The sequence below is a fragment of the Aedes albopictus genome, chromosome 1, assembly GCF_035046485.1.
Source record: "Aedes albopictus strain Foshan chromosome 1, AalbF5, whole genome shotgun sequence".
Classification (NCBI taxonomy): Eukaryota; Metazoa; Arthropoda; class Insecta; order Diptera; family Culicidae; genus Aedes; species Aedes albopictus.
Genome location: NC_085136.1, coordinates 198,938,854 through 198,957,515, shown reverse-complemented (window position 1 = coordinate 198,957,515; position 18,662 = coordinate 198,938,854). Strand labels below are relative to the sequence as shown.

At 37.9% G+C, this 18,662-nt stretch overlaps 1 protein-coding gene and 1 long non-coding RNA gene across 2 annotated transcripts in view; one reads left to right on the top strand and one right to left on the bottom strand.

The window, feature by feature from the left end:
• Positions 1-18,662, top strand: part of LOC109430200 (monocarboxylate transporter 12) — a gene marked incomplete at its 5' end in the record, with an annotated part of 40,536 nt that continues 21,874 nt past the window's right edge. The window contains 1 exon segment of the mRNA XM_029880307.2: positions 1-729.
• On the bottom strand, positions 4,726-16,936 carry LOC134285423 (uncharacterized). The gene is made up of 3 exons (XR_009996367.1): positions 9,350-16,936; positions 6,601-8,735; positions 4,726-5,340 (listed from the first exon to the last, which is right to left on the bottom strand). It is a non-coding gene; the product is annotated as an uncharacterized LOC134285423 (long non-coding RNA).

The following is an 18,662-nucleotide window of genomic DNA, read 5'->3' as shown; positions in this document are numbered from 1 at the left end:
GGAGTAGTGCTGCACGTTTTTTGAAACATTTTATGGGAGGAAGTTTATGAAGAAGGTACTCAGTGTGAAATTAGAAACTAGACTTTACGTAAGAACACAAAGCACCGAAGCAAATCATCACCGCTGTAAGGGAACCAAATAAAACTAGATTGTATCACACAGATAGTCATTTTGACGTAGTGCTGAGAGCAATATCACTTGTGTGGAAACTCGTCCGAGTGACAGTGTTATTACATAAAGGATAGATGTAAAGCGTCACATCCGTGGAGAAACGAGGCCATTTGCGGAGGTCGAGTCAATGAAGTCACGGATTTAGTTCAGCGAGGGTCATTCAGTAAGTGTGTCTCGAAAAGAAGAGAAAAACTGCGTTCTGGTTTCGTTTTAAACGACGAGAACAAAAGAACAAAATACCACGAAATCCATCAGACGACGAAGAAAAATCACTTATTTACCAGCACCGAAGGAACGAGCCAGTGCCGCGACTGTTTTGATACAGAAGAAGGAGAACCGTGTAGTAGAACACAAAGTGATTCACGACGTCAGCTGTCTGGCTACCGTACCTTTCATGGTGGCGTGTGTATTATATTGCGGCGGTCGGTACTCGAAGATTATTGACCTCCACGGATACCAGTGCATGTTGTAAAACGCGGAAAAACTCGGCTGTATAGCTTGGCTAGGCGTGCTGCGGGTAAAACCACCTATCAATTAGCCGTGATATCAATCCATCAGGTGAGGACATAAAAAAGCAGAATTATTACTAGTGCGTTGATGATGTAGTTTTTTTTTCTTCATCTGTGTAATCAATATTTCTCAGAGGCGTACGGTCATGCTTCCTCTATGCGCAATATTTCCTACGCGTAAACATAAACAACACAAACGCACTGATCTGAGAGCACTAATCTGATATGATGAACGTTAGGCGCGAGGGTTGTTTTTCAGCCAGAGATGTTCCATCGCTGGCAGAGAGTTGTCCTAGTGCTAGCACAACATGAACCGATAATGAGTCGGAGTTGATCGTGTTTGCCACTTATCACGGGTCGAGTTGTTAAATATACATAGGTAATTTGCTTTGTTTTGCTTACCAATGCAGCACTGCGAATGCAAATCAATGTTTGTGTAACGATAAATGTGAGCCAGTTGTTAACTGGCCAGCGTATCAGGTATCAGAAGGCCGGCTCCAGAGGCACGTTATCCTCCATTTGGGACATTTGTGCCATCGCCATACATATAAGCCTATTTCATCATTTACCTGAGGGAGAATGGGACAAGGGATGGAATGGGATTAGGAAAGGGGAAGGTGATGAAATAGGAAGGGGTACCCTAGAAGAGGGAATGAACGCATAAGCGCAATGAGAGCTCTTAGCCCATACCACAATGGGTTTATTCAGTGCCCTGAAAAGGACACTGTAAAACGCATAAGCGTAAAGAGAGCCTATAGCTCATTGGAGGTAGCTTGTGACGTCATGCGACTTTCAATATGACATTGAAAGGCACGTCATCGAAAGCATTCTCAATATTCAAGAAATTACCGCAAAACCTACGTTTGAGCGAGTACTTTCTTGAAAACATATACAACTTTGTGTAAAAGAGTCACTGTGGACATCCAAAATTGGGAGGCATGTGAGTTCACATGAGTAGGCATGTCAGCCAGACGAACATCACTGATGTGATAATCGACAATGCGTTTCAAGCATTTCAGAAAGAACGAGGTAACCAGATAAATCTGAAACTCATTCCATCTTTATACAACGCACGCACCCTTTCGGGATAAAACTACAGAGTAATTTCACGCCATGAAAAAACCCCATAGAAAACTACAAGAGTTCAAAACATGTTTGAAATACTCAAATCCCTCTGCAGAAAAATAGGACAAAACCCCATTTCCTCCTGAAGATTTGAATTAAGCAGAGCTTTTTAGGGCCCACTAAGTCGATTATATAGCTATAATTCTCAAACGGAAGCTAGAGATTCGTAACTATACAAAAGAATGGTTTATCCGAAGATATTTTGAACTTGAACAGATCAGAGTACCATTCAGGAATACCTCTTGCAGTCCGCACAGACTGCAGAGGACAAGCTTCTTTCAAAGCAATAGTTATGGTATACCACAATGGAGGGCGTTGTAGGTACAAAACCACAATGAAACTCTCTTGGAGTAGCAATGGAAGCGAGTTATCCACAAAATGTGGTCGCAACCAATTAGTACAGGTTTCCTAATTCGTTGAGCAGGGACGCCTGAATACGCAAATTTTGCGAAGGAACACTCAAAAGTGCAAAGAAGGTCAAATGGAGACTCGTCATCTGACACATGCCAATCAGTCAACTCATGACAAATTCTGCTCATGCAGAGATTGGTTAGGTGCAATTCTATGTAAAGTTATCCATGAACTGTACTACCTAAGTATTCCATCAAACTGAAGCATCTCAAATTAATGTTTGAGCTACTTCAGATGATGTAATCATCGTAGCAATACTGCCAAATATCAACGAAAAAATGCTGAATACAAGAGCTTGCTTGAAGGCATCCATAAGGAAAGGTTGAAACATACTGTTAACATTATTCTAAGATATAGCATGCTCGAGGCACGACACTTCATTTATAATGAAAGAAGCAAAACTGGGTTCACAAGGTAACCTATACAGAAGTTAACCTATGAAAATGAACTTTTTGAAGTAGAGCCACTTGGGCCACGCACGCTTTTTACGTTGAAAATTGATCTGAGGTTTCCTAGCCGTAGCCACTACCCAAACTAGACAGGATTACACTCTTCACAATCACAGCACAAAAAGGAAACATCAACGACAAACCAAATCGATGTCAATTGAAAAAAAAAAACGCCGATGGCGAAAACGCATTTAGCGAAACCGTATAGGTAGTAATGTAAGCTAATTTACAACATTTGAATAATCCCGCCCTTATTTAGCCTCAAATTTGAGACTTAAGAAGGGCAACTGATTATCTCGGAGAAACGCAAGGTCCACTGCACTATTGCTCCGGTTAGCGCAGTAAGGGCGTAATACTGTGGAGGACGCCCTAATTCTCCACAGGCTCCGTTTGTGGTTAGGTTTTTATTAGACCCCCCTAACCATTCATTCCTTGGCACGGTAAGCATAAAGCCGCATAACACCATGAATTAGGGATCACCTGTTTAGTGGACTCTTACCACTGGATCAGGCGGTCCGTAGTGTTATTCTTAGCCAATTGAGACAATCGCTACCGACACTACACAGCTATCTAGGCTGATCGGGAAAAGAAGTTAACATTGATGGCTAACTTCCGAACAAGCCCGAACAGCCGGCTATGCGCAATATTTCCTACGCGTAAACATAAACAACACAAACGCACTGATCTGAGAGCACTAATCTGATATGATGAACGTTAGGCGCGAGGGTTGTTTTTCAGCCAGAGATGTTCCATCGCTGGCAGAGAGTTGTCCTAGTGCTAGCACAACATGAACCGATAATGAGTCGGAGTTGATCGTGTTTGCCACTTATCACGGGTCGAGTTGTTAAATATACATAGGTAATTTGCTTTGTTTTGCTTACCAATGCAGCACTGCGAATGCAAATCAATGTTTGTGTAACGATAAATGTGAGCCAGTTGTTAACTGGCCAGCGTTGGTAAGTTTGAAATTTATTTTGGGTCGATGAAGAGGGCAAATTTGCATTCAAATTGAACTTAATCAGTAGCACTGTCCAAATGATTGGGGAAATTGTAGAAATTTTACCTAGAAAAACGTGTGATTGTTTCTTGTCCAAATTTGCAATTCCAAATACTACTACATTTGAGTCTCCTACAAGACGCCTGGGTGGAGAAACTGCGGTGGGTGTAAAATTGGTGGCAGCGTCTTATAGGAAACCCGTTTGTACATAAATTAGACTGGTCCAAAACAAAACAGACCAAAAAGGTTTCATAGTCCATGTACATCAACATAGTGCCTTTGGGTGATTAGAACTATTTCTGGAGTGCATTGATTAAAAACTGTCATGGCCAAATTGATTCCAGTTGTACTGTGTCTTCGAAAAAGCTGTTTGGAAAGAACACTTACTATTATAAAAAGTATTGTTCATGACATGAATTGTGATTTTGATTGGGATTGTTTATTGATTGATACATTGTGATTCATCCCCTAGAAGTTTGTTTTTTTTTTTCTAATTAAAAGTTTCGGCTTAATATCAAAGTTGTAGAAAAAATATTAAAAGAAAATAAGTGGAATAAACTTTTATCTATTTGCTAATTTGTTTCAGATTATTTTTCCCTTTTTTCTCTGAAGAAATTATGCACTAGAATGTGACAGGGGATAGACAAAATGATCGGGACAGTCAAAATTTTCGTTTTTCAAGAAATGGTACACTAGCTTTAATTTTTTTGAAAAGTGCATTAAAAGTTCTCAAATTTTCACTGTAAGTTGGTCAACTAGTTTTCTATTAATGGTCCAAATATGGGAAAGATCAGGCTATTGTAGAAAAATAATCAAATCGCTACAAATTTTTATCCGTGTTTACAATTTTGAGTTAAGGCGAAACTGGATCCATTTCCTCACTTTTTGGTTTTTGATGTTTTATAAAATAACGAAGCAATATTTTCAAAATCGGCTTTCGTACACATGTAGAGTATGGATCAAGGTATCTCCTGATTTTTTTTCAGGTTGAAAATGTTTTTCGTTTTTGCAGAAACCATTTTTAAACAAAGTTTTATCCAAAAATTGTTTCTGCAAAAACGAAAAACATTTCCAACCTCAAAAAATTTCAGGAGATACCTTGATCCATACTCTACATGTGTACGAAACCCGATTTTGAAAATATTGCTTCATTATTTTATAAAAAATCAAAAACCAAAAAAATGAGAAAAAACTTCCAGTTTCGCCTTAAGTCAAACATTTCTCAAAGCTTATTATATAAGTCATGAATGATCAAAATTTCATTGCTTTCGGTTCATTGAATCCGGAGATATTGGCTATCGGATAATTATTCCTTTTAATAGAATCTTTCCTATTTTATGTAGAATAGCTCGATCTTTCTCAAATTCGGACCATTAATAGACAACTAGTTGACCAACTAACAGTGAAAAGTTGAGAATTTTTGACGCACTTTTTAAAAAGTTACAGCTAGTTCACCATTTTTTGAAAAGTGATAATTTTGCCTGTCCCGATCATTGTTGTGTATCCCATGTATGTAGACTTTTTTAACCTGAATTCCGAAAAAAATCAAAAGATACACGAAATACCACAATCCTATTTTGAGAACACACAGATGATCATACAGAAAAACATTGTAGTAGGGTGCCTGTAACAGTTATCTATCTACCTAAGGAAAACTATTCCTACAAACTAAGAAGACCTGTCTAAAGCGCTTGACACTTTACTTTACCTACTTCCGCTGCATCAATTTGTTCAATCAGAAGCTGCAAAGAGTGCATTGAAGCTCAAAAGAACTACACAACTCTTTGATGGTGTCCTGAGAGGGCATCTTAGTATTCTGAAAACAATTAGTATCGGCTCTCTCGTCGTAAATAATAGTGATTGGATGAGCAAAAGATACAATTTTGAACGCACTTTTGAAGTGATTAATCCAGGGCGAAATCTGTGGACAAATGGTGGCCCAGAACTACACCCAAGATCAATCGTATTTTACACTGATGGCTCAAAATTGAACGATCAAGTAGGGGCAGGCGTGACTGGCCCCGGGTTTAACATATCAATTCCTATGGGCAAGTGGCCTACTGTTTTTCAAGCTGAAGTCCAGGCGATTTTGGAATGCAGTAATATTTGATTACGCAGAAACTACAGACATTCAACAATTTGCATGATGTCTGATAGCCAAGCAGCTCTAAATGCTTTGAAATCAGCAACATGCTCTTCTAAACTTGTATGGGAGTGTATTCAGTCACTTCTCAACAGTTAGCTTGTCGTAATCAGGTGAAGCTATTTTGGGTTCCAGGGCACTGTGGAATTGAAGGAAATGAACAAGCCGATATGTTAGCAAGACTTGGATCGTCTCATCAATTCATAGGGCCTGAACCATTTTGTGGTGTGTCTGGTTGTTTTCTCAGAATGGAGTTTAAAGCATGGGAACATGAGAAAATAAAATCCAACTGGGAAAACACCACTATTGCGAGGCAGTCGAAACGTTTCATAAAGCCGGACGTTTCAAGTACTCGTAAAATTCTGGAACTTTCTAAAAAAGATCTTAGTTCTTTCACTGGCCTTCTAACAGGTCATTGTCCGAGCCGGTATCATCTGAAGCTAATTGGAAAACTTCAAGATGATGTATGTCGCTTTTGCGGCATAGATACAGAAGACTCGGAGCATTTGTTGTGCCGTTGCCCGGCAATTGCAGCTAAAAGAATTAGGTTCTTCGACAAGGGGCTGATAGAGCCCCTTGATGTCTGGAGAACAAACGCCAATGCGGTAGTACAGTTCATCCGAACTGTGGCACCGTGTTGGGATCATGCTTACAGTCAAGGTTTGATTATTGCTAACTCCAATGGTGATACGTCAACTTGACATAGCTAAACTAAACTGGGGCATTTGTCACAATAGATCTAAAAACAGGTCGCAGTGACTTATATACCCAACAAGGAATAAAAAAAAAGAAGACCTGTCAAATGATTGATTTGTTTTCATACTTTTTTTTATTCTTCAACCACTTAACCTAATTTACAACTCTTTTGTCCACTAGGGCACTGCGTGAGCGGCTGCACTTACACTTTTTGCACAGCGCCTAAATGTATTCTACTCTAATTCCACTAATTCTAATTCGAACTGATAAGCCTTTGCGCTGCTATCACTTTTTAACCCTGTCCATAGTAGAATGATGAGCATCGATGTTGCTGTGCGGCTCTTGTTCCATTTCCAGTCCGATTGGGGGTCATTATGAGTTGCCGTTAACCGATATCCAAGTTTCCGGGTCTGTTAGAGCATATATACTCAGAAGATGTCAGCTGCTCTCGGGAGGGAAGAGCAACTGACGAAAAATTGCAAGTGCCGGGGCTGGGATCGAACCCATGACCATCCACTTATGAAGTGAGCGTGTAGCCACTACGCTACGGGTCCCGGCTCTGTTTTCATACTTTATAGGAACAATATAGAAACGGAGCCAAAACTACTTTTAGTATTTATTACGGCGTGAGCCAATCATGATAGAAACCCTGTACCAGCTATGGACGCATTTTTTAATTTCGGTTCCACTTCGCACTATTTACCTGCATTGCTTAATGGGATTAGCCATAACTGGTACACCATGGCGAAATAGGGTACATGGAAGCCCAAAATTTTAAAGAAAATGATTTATTTCTACCATAATATGAGCAAAATGTAAACTTCACATTGTGAAGTTTGTATGAATTTAATCATCTTTTGTGAACATGATCTTTTGTTCACAACATTTTTCTAATTGATTTGTATTCCATGGCAGACTCGAGGTACTATAACCAGAACTGGTACACTGAGCCTACATTTGAAAAAAAAAACTGACTTCTTACATTTACAAAACATATCCCATCAGCATTGGGCAAATCTGGCTGAGACATCGATTTTTGTGAATCGATTCGAATCAGATCAGCAGAATCCATTCACCGATTTAATCGAATGCTTTGAATCGATGTTTTTACATCGATTCGATATTTGTAAAATATTACAAAACATAAAATGATTCGTTTGCTGCATGTAGTAAGTTCGTGGTATGTTTTATTTGTCTAAATAAATTCAATATCAAAATTTGAGATTGCACATCGCACATTTTGCGACTCTGATTCGAAACAGTGTATTCCGAAAAAAAATGAAACTAATATTTTTGAATTGAAAGAAAAAATCTGAGATCCTGAGGTTCCCCAAAACTCTGAGAAGTGTTCTCATATAGTACTAGGATGGATTCCCGCAGACTGCTGAGAGAAATTTCCTCAGAATCTTTGAAGAGACTCCTCCAGAATTCTGAAAGGAGTTCCTCTTGAATTATGAGAGGGATGTCTCCAGAATGCTGAAAATCACCAGAATCCTAAGTGACATTACCTAGAAAATAAATTTGATTGATTTGTCTTTATTTAAGAGACTTTCACTAGAAAAGAAAGCCGGTATCTTGGGAGAAATTCTCTCTGAATTCTACTAAGGATTTTCCTGAGAGAGATTACTCCATATCTATGAGACGGATTGTCTCATAGTCCAAGAGGAATCTCTCAGAATCCTGTTATAGATTTTCTCAGAATCCTAAAAGAAAGAAAATGTTCCAGAATCCCAAGAGGGATACTCCCAGAGTCCTGAGAGGAATCCCAAGAGCAGTTCTTCCACATTATTGAGATAAATTCATCTAGAATACTGAGAGATTCTCACAAAAAAAGATTTTCGGAATTTTAAGATGAATCGCCGAAGAAATTTAAAAGAAATGACCCAGAATCCTGAAAAGGGTAGCTTAGAATCCCAAAAAGGATTGCTCCAGAATCCAGAGAAAGGTTCCCTCAAAATACTGGGCGGGATTACCAAAAAAACCTGAGATATACTCTCACAGAATTATAAAACATAGGATTCTTCCAGAATCCTGAGAAGCATTCCTCCAGAATCCTCACCCCCTTATCTTTACTTAAAGAATACTTGTTCCCAGAATTCCCCTAAAATCCTGGGTGAAACCCTTTAGAGTGCTGAGAGTTATTCTGCCAGAATCCCGAAAGGTATTCCCCAGAATCCTGAGATGGATCATAACAGGGGTTCTTCCAGATTTTTGAGAGAAATATTTCTAGAAATCTAAGAGGTATTTTTCCGAAAATCTGACAAGGATTCTCCCTGGAAGGGATTACAAAAATTTCTAGAATGGACTTCCCCAGCATGCTGATCCCCGGCCACATAAAAAAATACCGCAGATTCCTGAAAGACAATTCCCCAGAATCTTTGAAAGAACTCCCCTAAACTCCTGAATGGGATTGAATTCTGAGAGTGACTCCACTAGAATACTTTAAATTATTACACCAGAATCTCAAGAAAATCTTTCCATAATCTTTTTTTTTACGACACTACACCGTCTTCAGCTAGAGGCTGCACAGACTGAACATTACTAACACGAGACAACGGACAACACACATAACACCCAGTTCGAGAATTCGTTTGACGTTTTCCCCGACTGGAGCGGGAATCGAACCGGCACTCCGAGGCTTACGAAACGCCTAGACGACAGACGCCGCTAACCGCACGGCCACGAAGCCTCCGATCTTGTCAGTGATTTCTCCTGATTACTGAAAGCGATTTCTGAGCGCAACTGCTCCTGAATACAGAAAACAGAACTCTACTGGATTCCCTAAGACGAATCACAAAATCTATGCGAGGAATTCTCCAAAATCCAAATTTCTCTAGAGAATTTTGACCAGGATCTCGTGAAAGATTCTTCAATAATTAACAACTTTGTAAGCAAGTTCCTTAGAATCTTGAAAAATATAGCCCCAGAATCCAAAGGATTTCTCCAGAAGCATGATACGAATTCCTCAGAATCTTGAGAGAAATTTCCCCAGAATCCTGACGGGGATTACCCCAGGAAACCGAATGTTCAGAGATTCTTGGGAAGAGTACCCGCGAAATACTTAATGATATTTTTCCCCTGCATCTCAAAAGGATCTTACGTAGATTCCTGAGAAGGATACTACTAGAATCCTGAGTGAGATTCTCCCAGAATCCTAAGAAATAATTCCCCAGAATTCTGAAAGGAATTTCGTCACAACTCTTAGAATTCTCAGTATGAATCTACGAGAAATCTACTACATGTTTCTAAGAATGCTGAGAAAAATTTCCTCAGAATTCTGAGTGGGATTCTAAGTGAGGGTCTTCCAGAATCCTTGGAGGAATCAACCCTGATCATCCAGAAATTTCTTAGAATCCTGAAAGGGATTTCACCCTTGGTAGGGAACCTGGGTAGTGAATATCCCAAAATCCTGAAATGAATTCCCTTAGAATCCAGAGATTCCCTAGAATTCTGATTAGGTAGAACTCTCTGGAGGATTCTTCCAGAATCCTGAGAGAGATTCTCCTAGAACCCTGGAGAAATTCTCCTGCAGTTTTGAATGACATCCCATTAGAATCCTGAAAGAGATTGCTCAAGAACCGTGACAGGGATCCTAAGAGGGGATCCACATTTTCAAGGGAAATTTATCTAGAATCCTGAGAGGGATTCTCAAAAAAAAAAAAAAAAAAAAAATCGGAATCCAGAGATGAACTGACCTAGAAACCTGAGAAGGATGCGCAAGAATTCTGAAAAAGGCGTTCTCGACCATAAGAAGGATTTCTCCAGAATTTTTATAAAGATTCACCTAGACTTTTAGGGGAGGGATTGCCCAATAAACCTGAAATATATGGGTATTGCTCAATTAAGTGGACCTTAGATTATATAGACCCTCGATTTTATGTACATTTTATCTCGATTTTATGTATTTTTTAAAGATAACATTCTATAGTGCATTCTAAAAAACAAAAATTTGATATTTTTGAACCGAAAGAAAAATCGAATGTAAAAAATCGATTCGGTCGATTTCGTGGGGCTTCAACATCGATTCAAAAAATCGATTAATCGGAACAAAAACATAGATGTTGCGAACATCGAATAAAAATTACCCATTATTATGCTAAAGTTTATTAATGAATTTGTGTTCATTGCACTTCTTTCAGCGATCGGCATCCAAATAATCACGCACTTTTGCATATCGCTCGTCTTCATAACTGATTCATCAAATATCGAGTTTTGGCGAGCTGACTATGTATCTAAATCTTTTGACCAATTCTCAAGCCAAATATTAACTAAGAGGCGTCTTAGTTATATATAGGCAATTCGTTAATGAAAATCCAAAAGAAATTTTCCCATGTTACCTCGAATTACAGTATGGTATATATGACATATAATGGAATTTGTTAATTGCAATGGAATTTGCCTCCAAACAGCAGTTATTGTACAAAACTACCTATAGATAAGCCACCTCAGTTGTTTATGTCAACTGAAGATTCTCAATCTTCCAGCGCACTTGCGCCTGTTTGTCTCTCAACCACATGCTATTCACACCGTACTTCAATTAGCAATCTATCGCTGAAACGTGATTTCTAGAAGAGATGTTTTGGTTTGATTGTGTTTTGAAACTTTCGCAATTTATGGTCAGTCACCGCATCATCACTTCAAAGTACAGGGTCATTCATTTGGTACGTGCATGCCATATGTCATATGGTGAGCATCTAAATGACTATCACATGGTGAAATTATTATGAATCATTTGAACATCAATACTGCAAAATGATGAACTCTTTTAATGTCCTCTGACATACCACAATTCACATCCCAAAGTTGATAACAGCAACATGTTGATTAAAATGCGAAAATGAAACAGAGCTGAGTCACTATCAATTTTAGTGCCTCTATACTTGAACAAACCAGATTCGCGACCGTTGTTGTTTTGATATCTTTTTAGCTGTTACGATGATGACGGATAGCTGTTTATGCTATGAGCAAGAGAAAATTGCTCTATTTAGCCGGGCGCTGTCATAACATGATAAATTACACAATTGTGCAATTTCTCGGAGAATCGTAACAGCTGCAGCGAAATGCGTTGGCAACTTGCTGTCATAAGCATATGCGATGATGATAAGTGTCCATCGATAAGCAGTGTTGAGCCCAACGTATAGGAAGAAAAAAGCTGTTGAATTCCGTCTATAACGATGTACTATCCGCGCTGTCACCATTACGAAAGCAAATAATTGCTAACTACCTAGGAACGAAGACATAAAATCATTACCAGCTATACGGTTGGTCTGTAACCGTTAACTGTACCAAAGCACATTTTATGTTTCAGCGTGATTGAAAGCTCTCGTGCGATAACTACACATGACGAATAAAATATAATATTTGTAACGAGCCTCGATAATTCGAACAGAACTAGTAAGAATGGAACAAACTAACAATCAATTATAGAAGATGAAATGAAAGTATTCTTCTCTCGCCCAGAGAGTCGAGGTTTCACAACAATAGTGTCTTCTATTTTGTGGGCATTTTACCTGAAGTGGGATTGATTGTTAACAATAACTCTTTGTAGACCTGTTGATACATCGAAGTGTGCCGTGAAGAAGTGAAGACGTGGAATTGGGCTGCTCTGTCATTGTTTTCTATTGGTTTTGTAAAACCAATTAAAAATTGTGGTGGAATTCAAGTTCAAGACACTTTTGAATTTCCTGTTGTAGCGGATTATTTGAAGCATGTGGCAAGTTTGCAATCGTATTGTCAAGAATTTTCCGAAAACATGTGCTGAAGCCAGTTGGCATCAGCAAGGGTGCAACTAAACAATAACCATTAATCTGAATTTAATGCATAAAAGGGGGTTTCTAACTTTTATTGAATTGCGTAGAAACTTAACTTTAGGAACCGGTGAGTTTAATCCGATTGTGTTATTCAATATTTGAATCTTTTCTATGTTAGACGTTTATTTCTGTGTTTATATTTGGCAAGATTTGGGTGCGAATGGTTGTGGTTCTGTTTTTCGCATAGTGATAGAAGTTTTTACTGGATTTCACACGGTGACGTCATGAATGAACGTTAGGTTAATTTTTGTTCTTCCTGCCCTCTTCCCTCTTACACGAATTTTGACACTTTCCGGTGGTTTGTTTTGATTCCCATTCGTTGTCGTTTTCTTCTCTCTCGGGGAGAAAGTTGAGGTTAAATTTCTATGCAAAACTCAATGAAAGATTTGAAAAACGTCATCAAAACATAGATTTCTGGAATTGAGTTTGGCATAGATATTTATCGTCAATTTTCTCCCCGAAAGAAGAAAACGGCAACGAATGGGAATCAAAACAAATCACCGGAAAGTCTTAAAATTCGTGTAAGAGGGAAGAGGACAGGACTAACGAAAATGAACCTAACGTTCATTCATGACGTCGCCGTGCAAAATGTACAAATGTAATGTATTACCTTCTAGATGTTGTACACCGTGGTAAACACGACGCAGTAGGCTTGGCCTTGATGCTTGTATCATAATTGATATGCTGCAAGCATCAAGACTGACAAGGAAAAGGGCACGGGGGTGAATCTTCGCCACGAAAAGCACTGCCCGTTAGATAGCTCAACACTAGCGAACCTGGTGGTGGAAGTCAAGCTTTAGCCTGCAGCGAGCATAGGGAGGCGGCGCAGCACGCTTTGATGATTTTTTATTTTCCCATGGAAATTCATTCCAATCTAGTTTTCCAAGTGACAATTTCACGACTTCCACCTCGAAACTTCACATTTGTTCGAAGATACACATCTGTTCTGTGAAAAGGGTGTAATCCACCCCAAAAATTTTCCAGGATGTTTTCTCGTACTGGCTGCGTATGTGTTTAGATTGAATTAGATAAGACAACTATTTGTAGACCTGTTTGTTTCGGGTTGATCAAACATAGGGTATCGCGCCACTCGGGCGATGGCTTCTATATTTGTCTGTTTTCCACTATAACTCAGTCAATTTTGAACCAATTAACTTGAAATGTTGTACACGGGTAGATACTATACCTATCTCAACACATTCCAAAAGTTATGTCAATTGGTTCAAATTTGACTGAGTTATAGTGGAAAACAGACGAATATAGAAGCCACCGCCCAAGTGGCGCGATTCCCTATCATTGTAAAGTACCAATCTCATACACACTCGAAAAATCAAAGAACCTGTACTTAAAAAACCTTTCAGAATATAAATTAAACCTCAACGCAGAGTCGCTGGAAATTGAGTTAGCCATATTTAAAAATGGCAGCAGTGTAGAACTCTATTTTTATTAGCAGTCAACTGCCTTTTACCGAGCGCACCAAAAAATCTAGAAAATATATTATTTAGTAGATGAACTATTGATGTCAACGGCCGAAAGTTTGGGGTCATCATCAGAATGGTGATCAAAATGTATCAAAATAGTCTTTTCATACATTTTTAACGGTGACTTGGACGTAGAACGTCAAGTATCGCAGTAGGCAATGGCCGGGAATTTCTAGTATAAAACATAAAATTCATCCAGCTTTATTCGTGTTATCCGCATAATCAAAGTTACCTCGTTCCACGGTAATGTAAGCGGTTTTCTAATTTTTTTTTTTTGCAATTTCTCATCGTAAGAGGCTGTTTTACCTCACGCAAATTTGACAGGAGGCCTACTTTCCCACACCAAATTAGAAGTGCTGTAATGCTTCATTACAGCACTGATTTGCGTTGCGTAATGAACCATTACAGCACTGATTTTATTTTCGATCAACTTCTTCATGCTTTCTGGACGCAGTTTTGAAAAATTGTGAAAAAAAAACAACACAGTATAACCTGCTATGATCAAACTTTCTTGGCTATGAACATCAGTGTGCAGTTTGATAAAAAAGTTTTGTTAAAAACTATTCTCAAACGGTAATTTATAACATTGCAAAAAACATTGTACGCAACTCGGTGCAGAACTCGATTTTTACAGCACTTGTCGTAATTATCCAACTCAACAAGCCTCTTTGGATAAATGTACGACTCGTGCTGTAAAAATCTCCATTCTGCATCTTGTTGCGTAAACTACAATTTTAGCTCTGATTAATGAATCATTAATATGAAACTATTGATAAAACTTCAAATTGAAAATATTTCATTTGCCCTGTAGACACAATTGAAGACTACGATTGACACGTGAGCTTCAAGTTGGGGACCACTGCTCTGGAAACAGTATTGCCAGTATTCTAAATTAATGTTAATTAAAATGTTGTCACAACATTGCAAGTCTTACGACAAGTGCTGATGGGGTTAATCAATTTTATCAATTTGTTTACCTATCCCTCATGAGCATGATTGCATCGATCGCATATTACGTTTTTGCAATATGATTTGACCATATTCTGTTAGATTTTAACATCTTCTTATCAGTACATATTGAAAATTGGGTCATTTTACTGAACTCATGTTAACCTAGAATACGAGGGTTTCGTTGTGATTTTGTGGTTTCACTACTATATATATAGTTACTTCGTCCCTAATCAATGCATCAATCAATAATTCTTACAAACAATATCCGACTCATAATTTGCGTAAATCATCTCTTCATGTTTCCACTTCACAACGATTACAATGACGTATTATCTCGCAACTAGCGCTATGAGTGGAAAAAATGTGGCTTGGTATCTTTTAATTGAGTTTCCTATTTGTTCTGTAGTACCGGATCCTTCACTTCATACCACACCGGTATTCCATTCTTGTGCTGTCTTATCTCGTTAAAATGTAACTTTTTTAAGCTATGGTAATTAAACTTCATTGTAGTCAGAAAGATAACCCTCTGTCAGGAAAAGGCAATACCAGAATGGTTTGGAATACACGGAATAGTTAATATGTTTCAACAAGTTGTTACTTAGTGGAACCTGCTCTGAGAAAATTACTATGCACCCTACAAAACTATCCAAATTCCATTTTTCAGTCCTTGTTGACTAGAACGGGAAATCCCCATTCGACCAATTTGTTCAACGACATGGCCTTCACGCAAGCTTGTGATAATTAGGCTGCCACCATCATTGTCATATCATTATCATCATCATCATCATGATCGTTATGCCCCTGTAAAGTACTCGGCTCCATATAAGCTCAATTCATTATCTTCCTACCACGGAAAGATTTCACATTCCTGACGCACGGGCCGCGTGACGTTTCCTATCACCGAGCATGAATTGGAAAACTGATACCGATTAGATCGATCAGCAGCGCAGCATCGACATTCGTGGCGACGCATGTACCTATACCTAATGCAATTTTAATCAATCTAAATTGATTAAATGACTGTCTAGAAGATGTTTACTAGTAGGTAGCAGCAGCGCCTTCAAGGTGACTAGGCGTCACGATGATGATGTCGCATTAGGTTACTGTCGTCGGGACAAAGCGCTGGCTGGCTGGTATCCTTGCCAGTTGTCTATAGGAAGTATTACTTCCTCGTTCTCCAATTGGACCCATATATAACGATTGAAATAACTACTCGGATACTTGATGATGGAAACCTAATGCCATGCCATAACATAGAAGATCGTCTCATTCCTGCCAGCAACGGAAGTGTAAAGATAAATCGCATTGATTTGTCATCATTCGTTGGTTACATTGTTGGACTATGGAATATAACAATGCGCTATTTATCTAACAAAAGTGATAATGATGGGTAAATACAAATTTATGTTAAAAAGTTAAAAGCAAATTAAATAAGGACATTCCAGTTCCAATTTCCTTCTACATATATGATCAAACCTATAAGTCGATTAATCGCCCATGAGTATTTCTAATTAGGGTGTCGAAGCACTTGGGCATTGGCATATAACCGCAAGGAGTTCCAATGCATCAACAAAATTCTGCGGGAGTTACAGAATTTATGCTTATAATAAATCTTTAAGTTTTCTCAGGTAATTTTCCAACATGATCTATACTGCCGTGAATCGCAAGTCAGTCCCATCTGCATTTTGGGCAAAATTGAGTTAAAGGGTGATACGGTCAAAATTTGGTCACACAATTTGTTTTTTAACTTGAGACTGCGTACACCAAAACAGCTGATATTTGAACCAGTAATGGTACATTATATGTAGCTTATACTATAAAATTTTCATCAAAATCAGTTTAGTATTTGCGGAGAGATATTGTGAATCCTGAAAACTGCAATTTTAAAATTTTGTACAAAGAGGATTAAAAAATAAGAACACATTTTTACTCTTTTATTTATAGAGCCAGAAATACTGAACCAATTTCAATGACAATTTTTCTGTATACATATCAAAATGTTGTGTAAAAATTTCATTCAATTTGATCCAGCCGTTACAAAGTTATATTTGCTTAAGTGGCACCCGGTCATTTTTTTTCATATTCAAACTGCTACAACTTTGAAAGTATTTATAGAAAATGGCTCAAAATTTTACTAAGAACATATTTTCATAATAGTATTATACTGTAAAATTTTGATAAAAATCGAAGCAGTATTGGTAGTTCTATAAGGGGACGTCCATAAATAACGTAACTCTTTAAGGGGGGAGGGGGGGGGGGTTCAGCAAAGTGTGACGACCCATACAAAACTTTCAGAGGTTCCATACAAAAATTGTGACATAGGAGGGAGGGGGGGGGGGGGGGGGTCGACACTGACCAATTTTTGCGTGACGTAATTTATGGACGTTCCCTAATCAAAATTGTGCTTTACTGACCTTTAATTTTCGAAAATTTACTATGGAGCGCCTTTGTACAAAATTTTAAAAGGGTAGGTCAATGGTTTTATCAACAACCAATACTTAATCGATTTTGATGAAAATTTTATGGTATATGCTACATATAATGTAGCATTACTGGTCCAAAAATCAGCTGTTTTGGTGTACGCAGTCTAAAGTTATGAAAAAAATTGTGTGACCAAATTTGGCAGTTTTCGATATCTCTTCGGATGATCTTTCAGCTGTGTGAATAAAAATATATAGTGTGTTCAGTAAAATCGAAAAACAACACCAAGTCAGATTGTCCCATAATGAATAGTAATCGCAAGTCAGTCCCATTACGAACTTGTGTACCATGCAGTACAAAATCGAACACTGTTTTAGCCAGTTTTATATTTTTTGCAGTTACGTCTTCGCGTTTGAAACAATTTGTGAAAGTTTCATGATGATTGCAGAAGTATTCAATTTATGACGATTTTTTGAAACTTCACATAGAAATCGAATTTGAAAACTTCAGAGTCCATTTTCTCAATGCCTACTATTTACATATGGGACTGACTTGCGATTCACGACATTATAGGCAGTTTGTTCGGCAAACCTCCAATATATTATGCCAGACCTTTAGTCAGCAAATTGCGCCAAGAATTTACGCTTTGTTCAGGAAATTATTCTAAAACTTTTAGGCAATTCTGTGAAAACTATCTCATTAGATATATTGGGCAAACGAAAATTCGCAAGGAGTTCCGAAACGTAAATTTATGCAAATGACTGAAGTTTATTTTGAATATATAAGTGGAATTTTTATGTATATGGCTGGCAACAATGTCTCTCTTAAGAGTCGGACTATGTTTACGATTTTTGATAAAGTTTTTAATTTAGGTTCAGCAGAAGTTAAGGACATACTTGGGAATACTTTTTTGTGTCATTCGACTGTTTTTCCCCTTTAAAAATAGCTGAATATTGTGCACTTTTAAAACTCACTTCAAATGGGTGATTAATACCTATAGCGTATAACATTATTTATGTATCTATGATTGTCTTATGGTTGTTCATGAATATTTTTTAAATATGCAGTTAACCCGTTGACGCCCAAGATGTCTCACAATTGTGATCTTCACAAAAATGTGTTATCAACAGTCAAGTTCTAATAAAATAAACACAATTTCATGAAAAAAATGGTCTGTGGTATATGATGAAATTCAAAAAAAAAATCTTCAATGTGGATCCTCAATATCCGATATTTTTTTCAAGCTTTGTTATAGCACAACTTTTATACTGTCGTCAATTCTGATCCGTGTATGTACAATACATCTATATTTAGTGAAATAGAGGATAACTACCCAAGAAGAATAAGAAAATGACTGTCAGATGACATCATCATTTACTAGAGATATCTAGTAGCCTGGAACACGGGACAAATGAAAAAAAAAAAAAAAACTCCAGCTCCTGTATGCTTTTTGAGTTCCATTTTGGTCCCATATCAACTGTGCAAAATTTCAGATCGA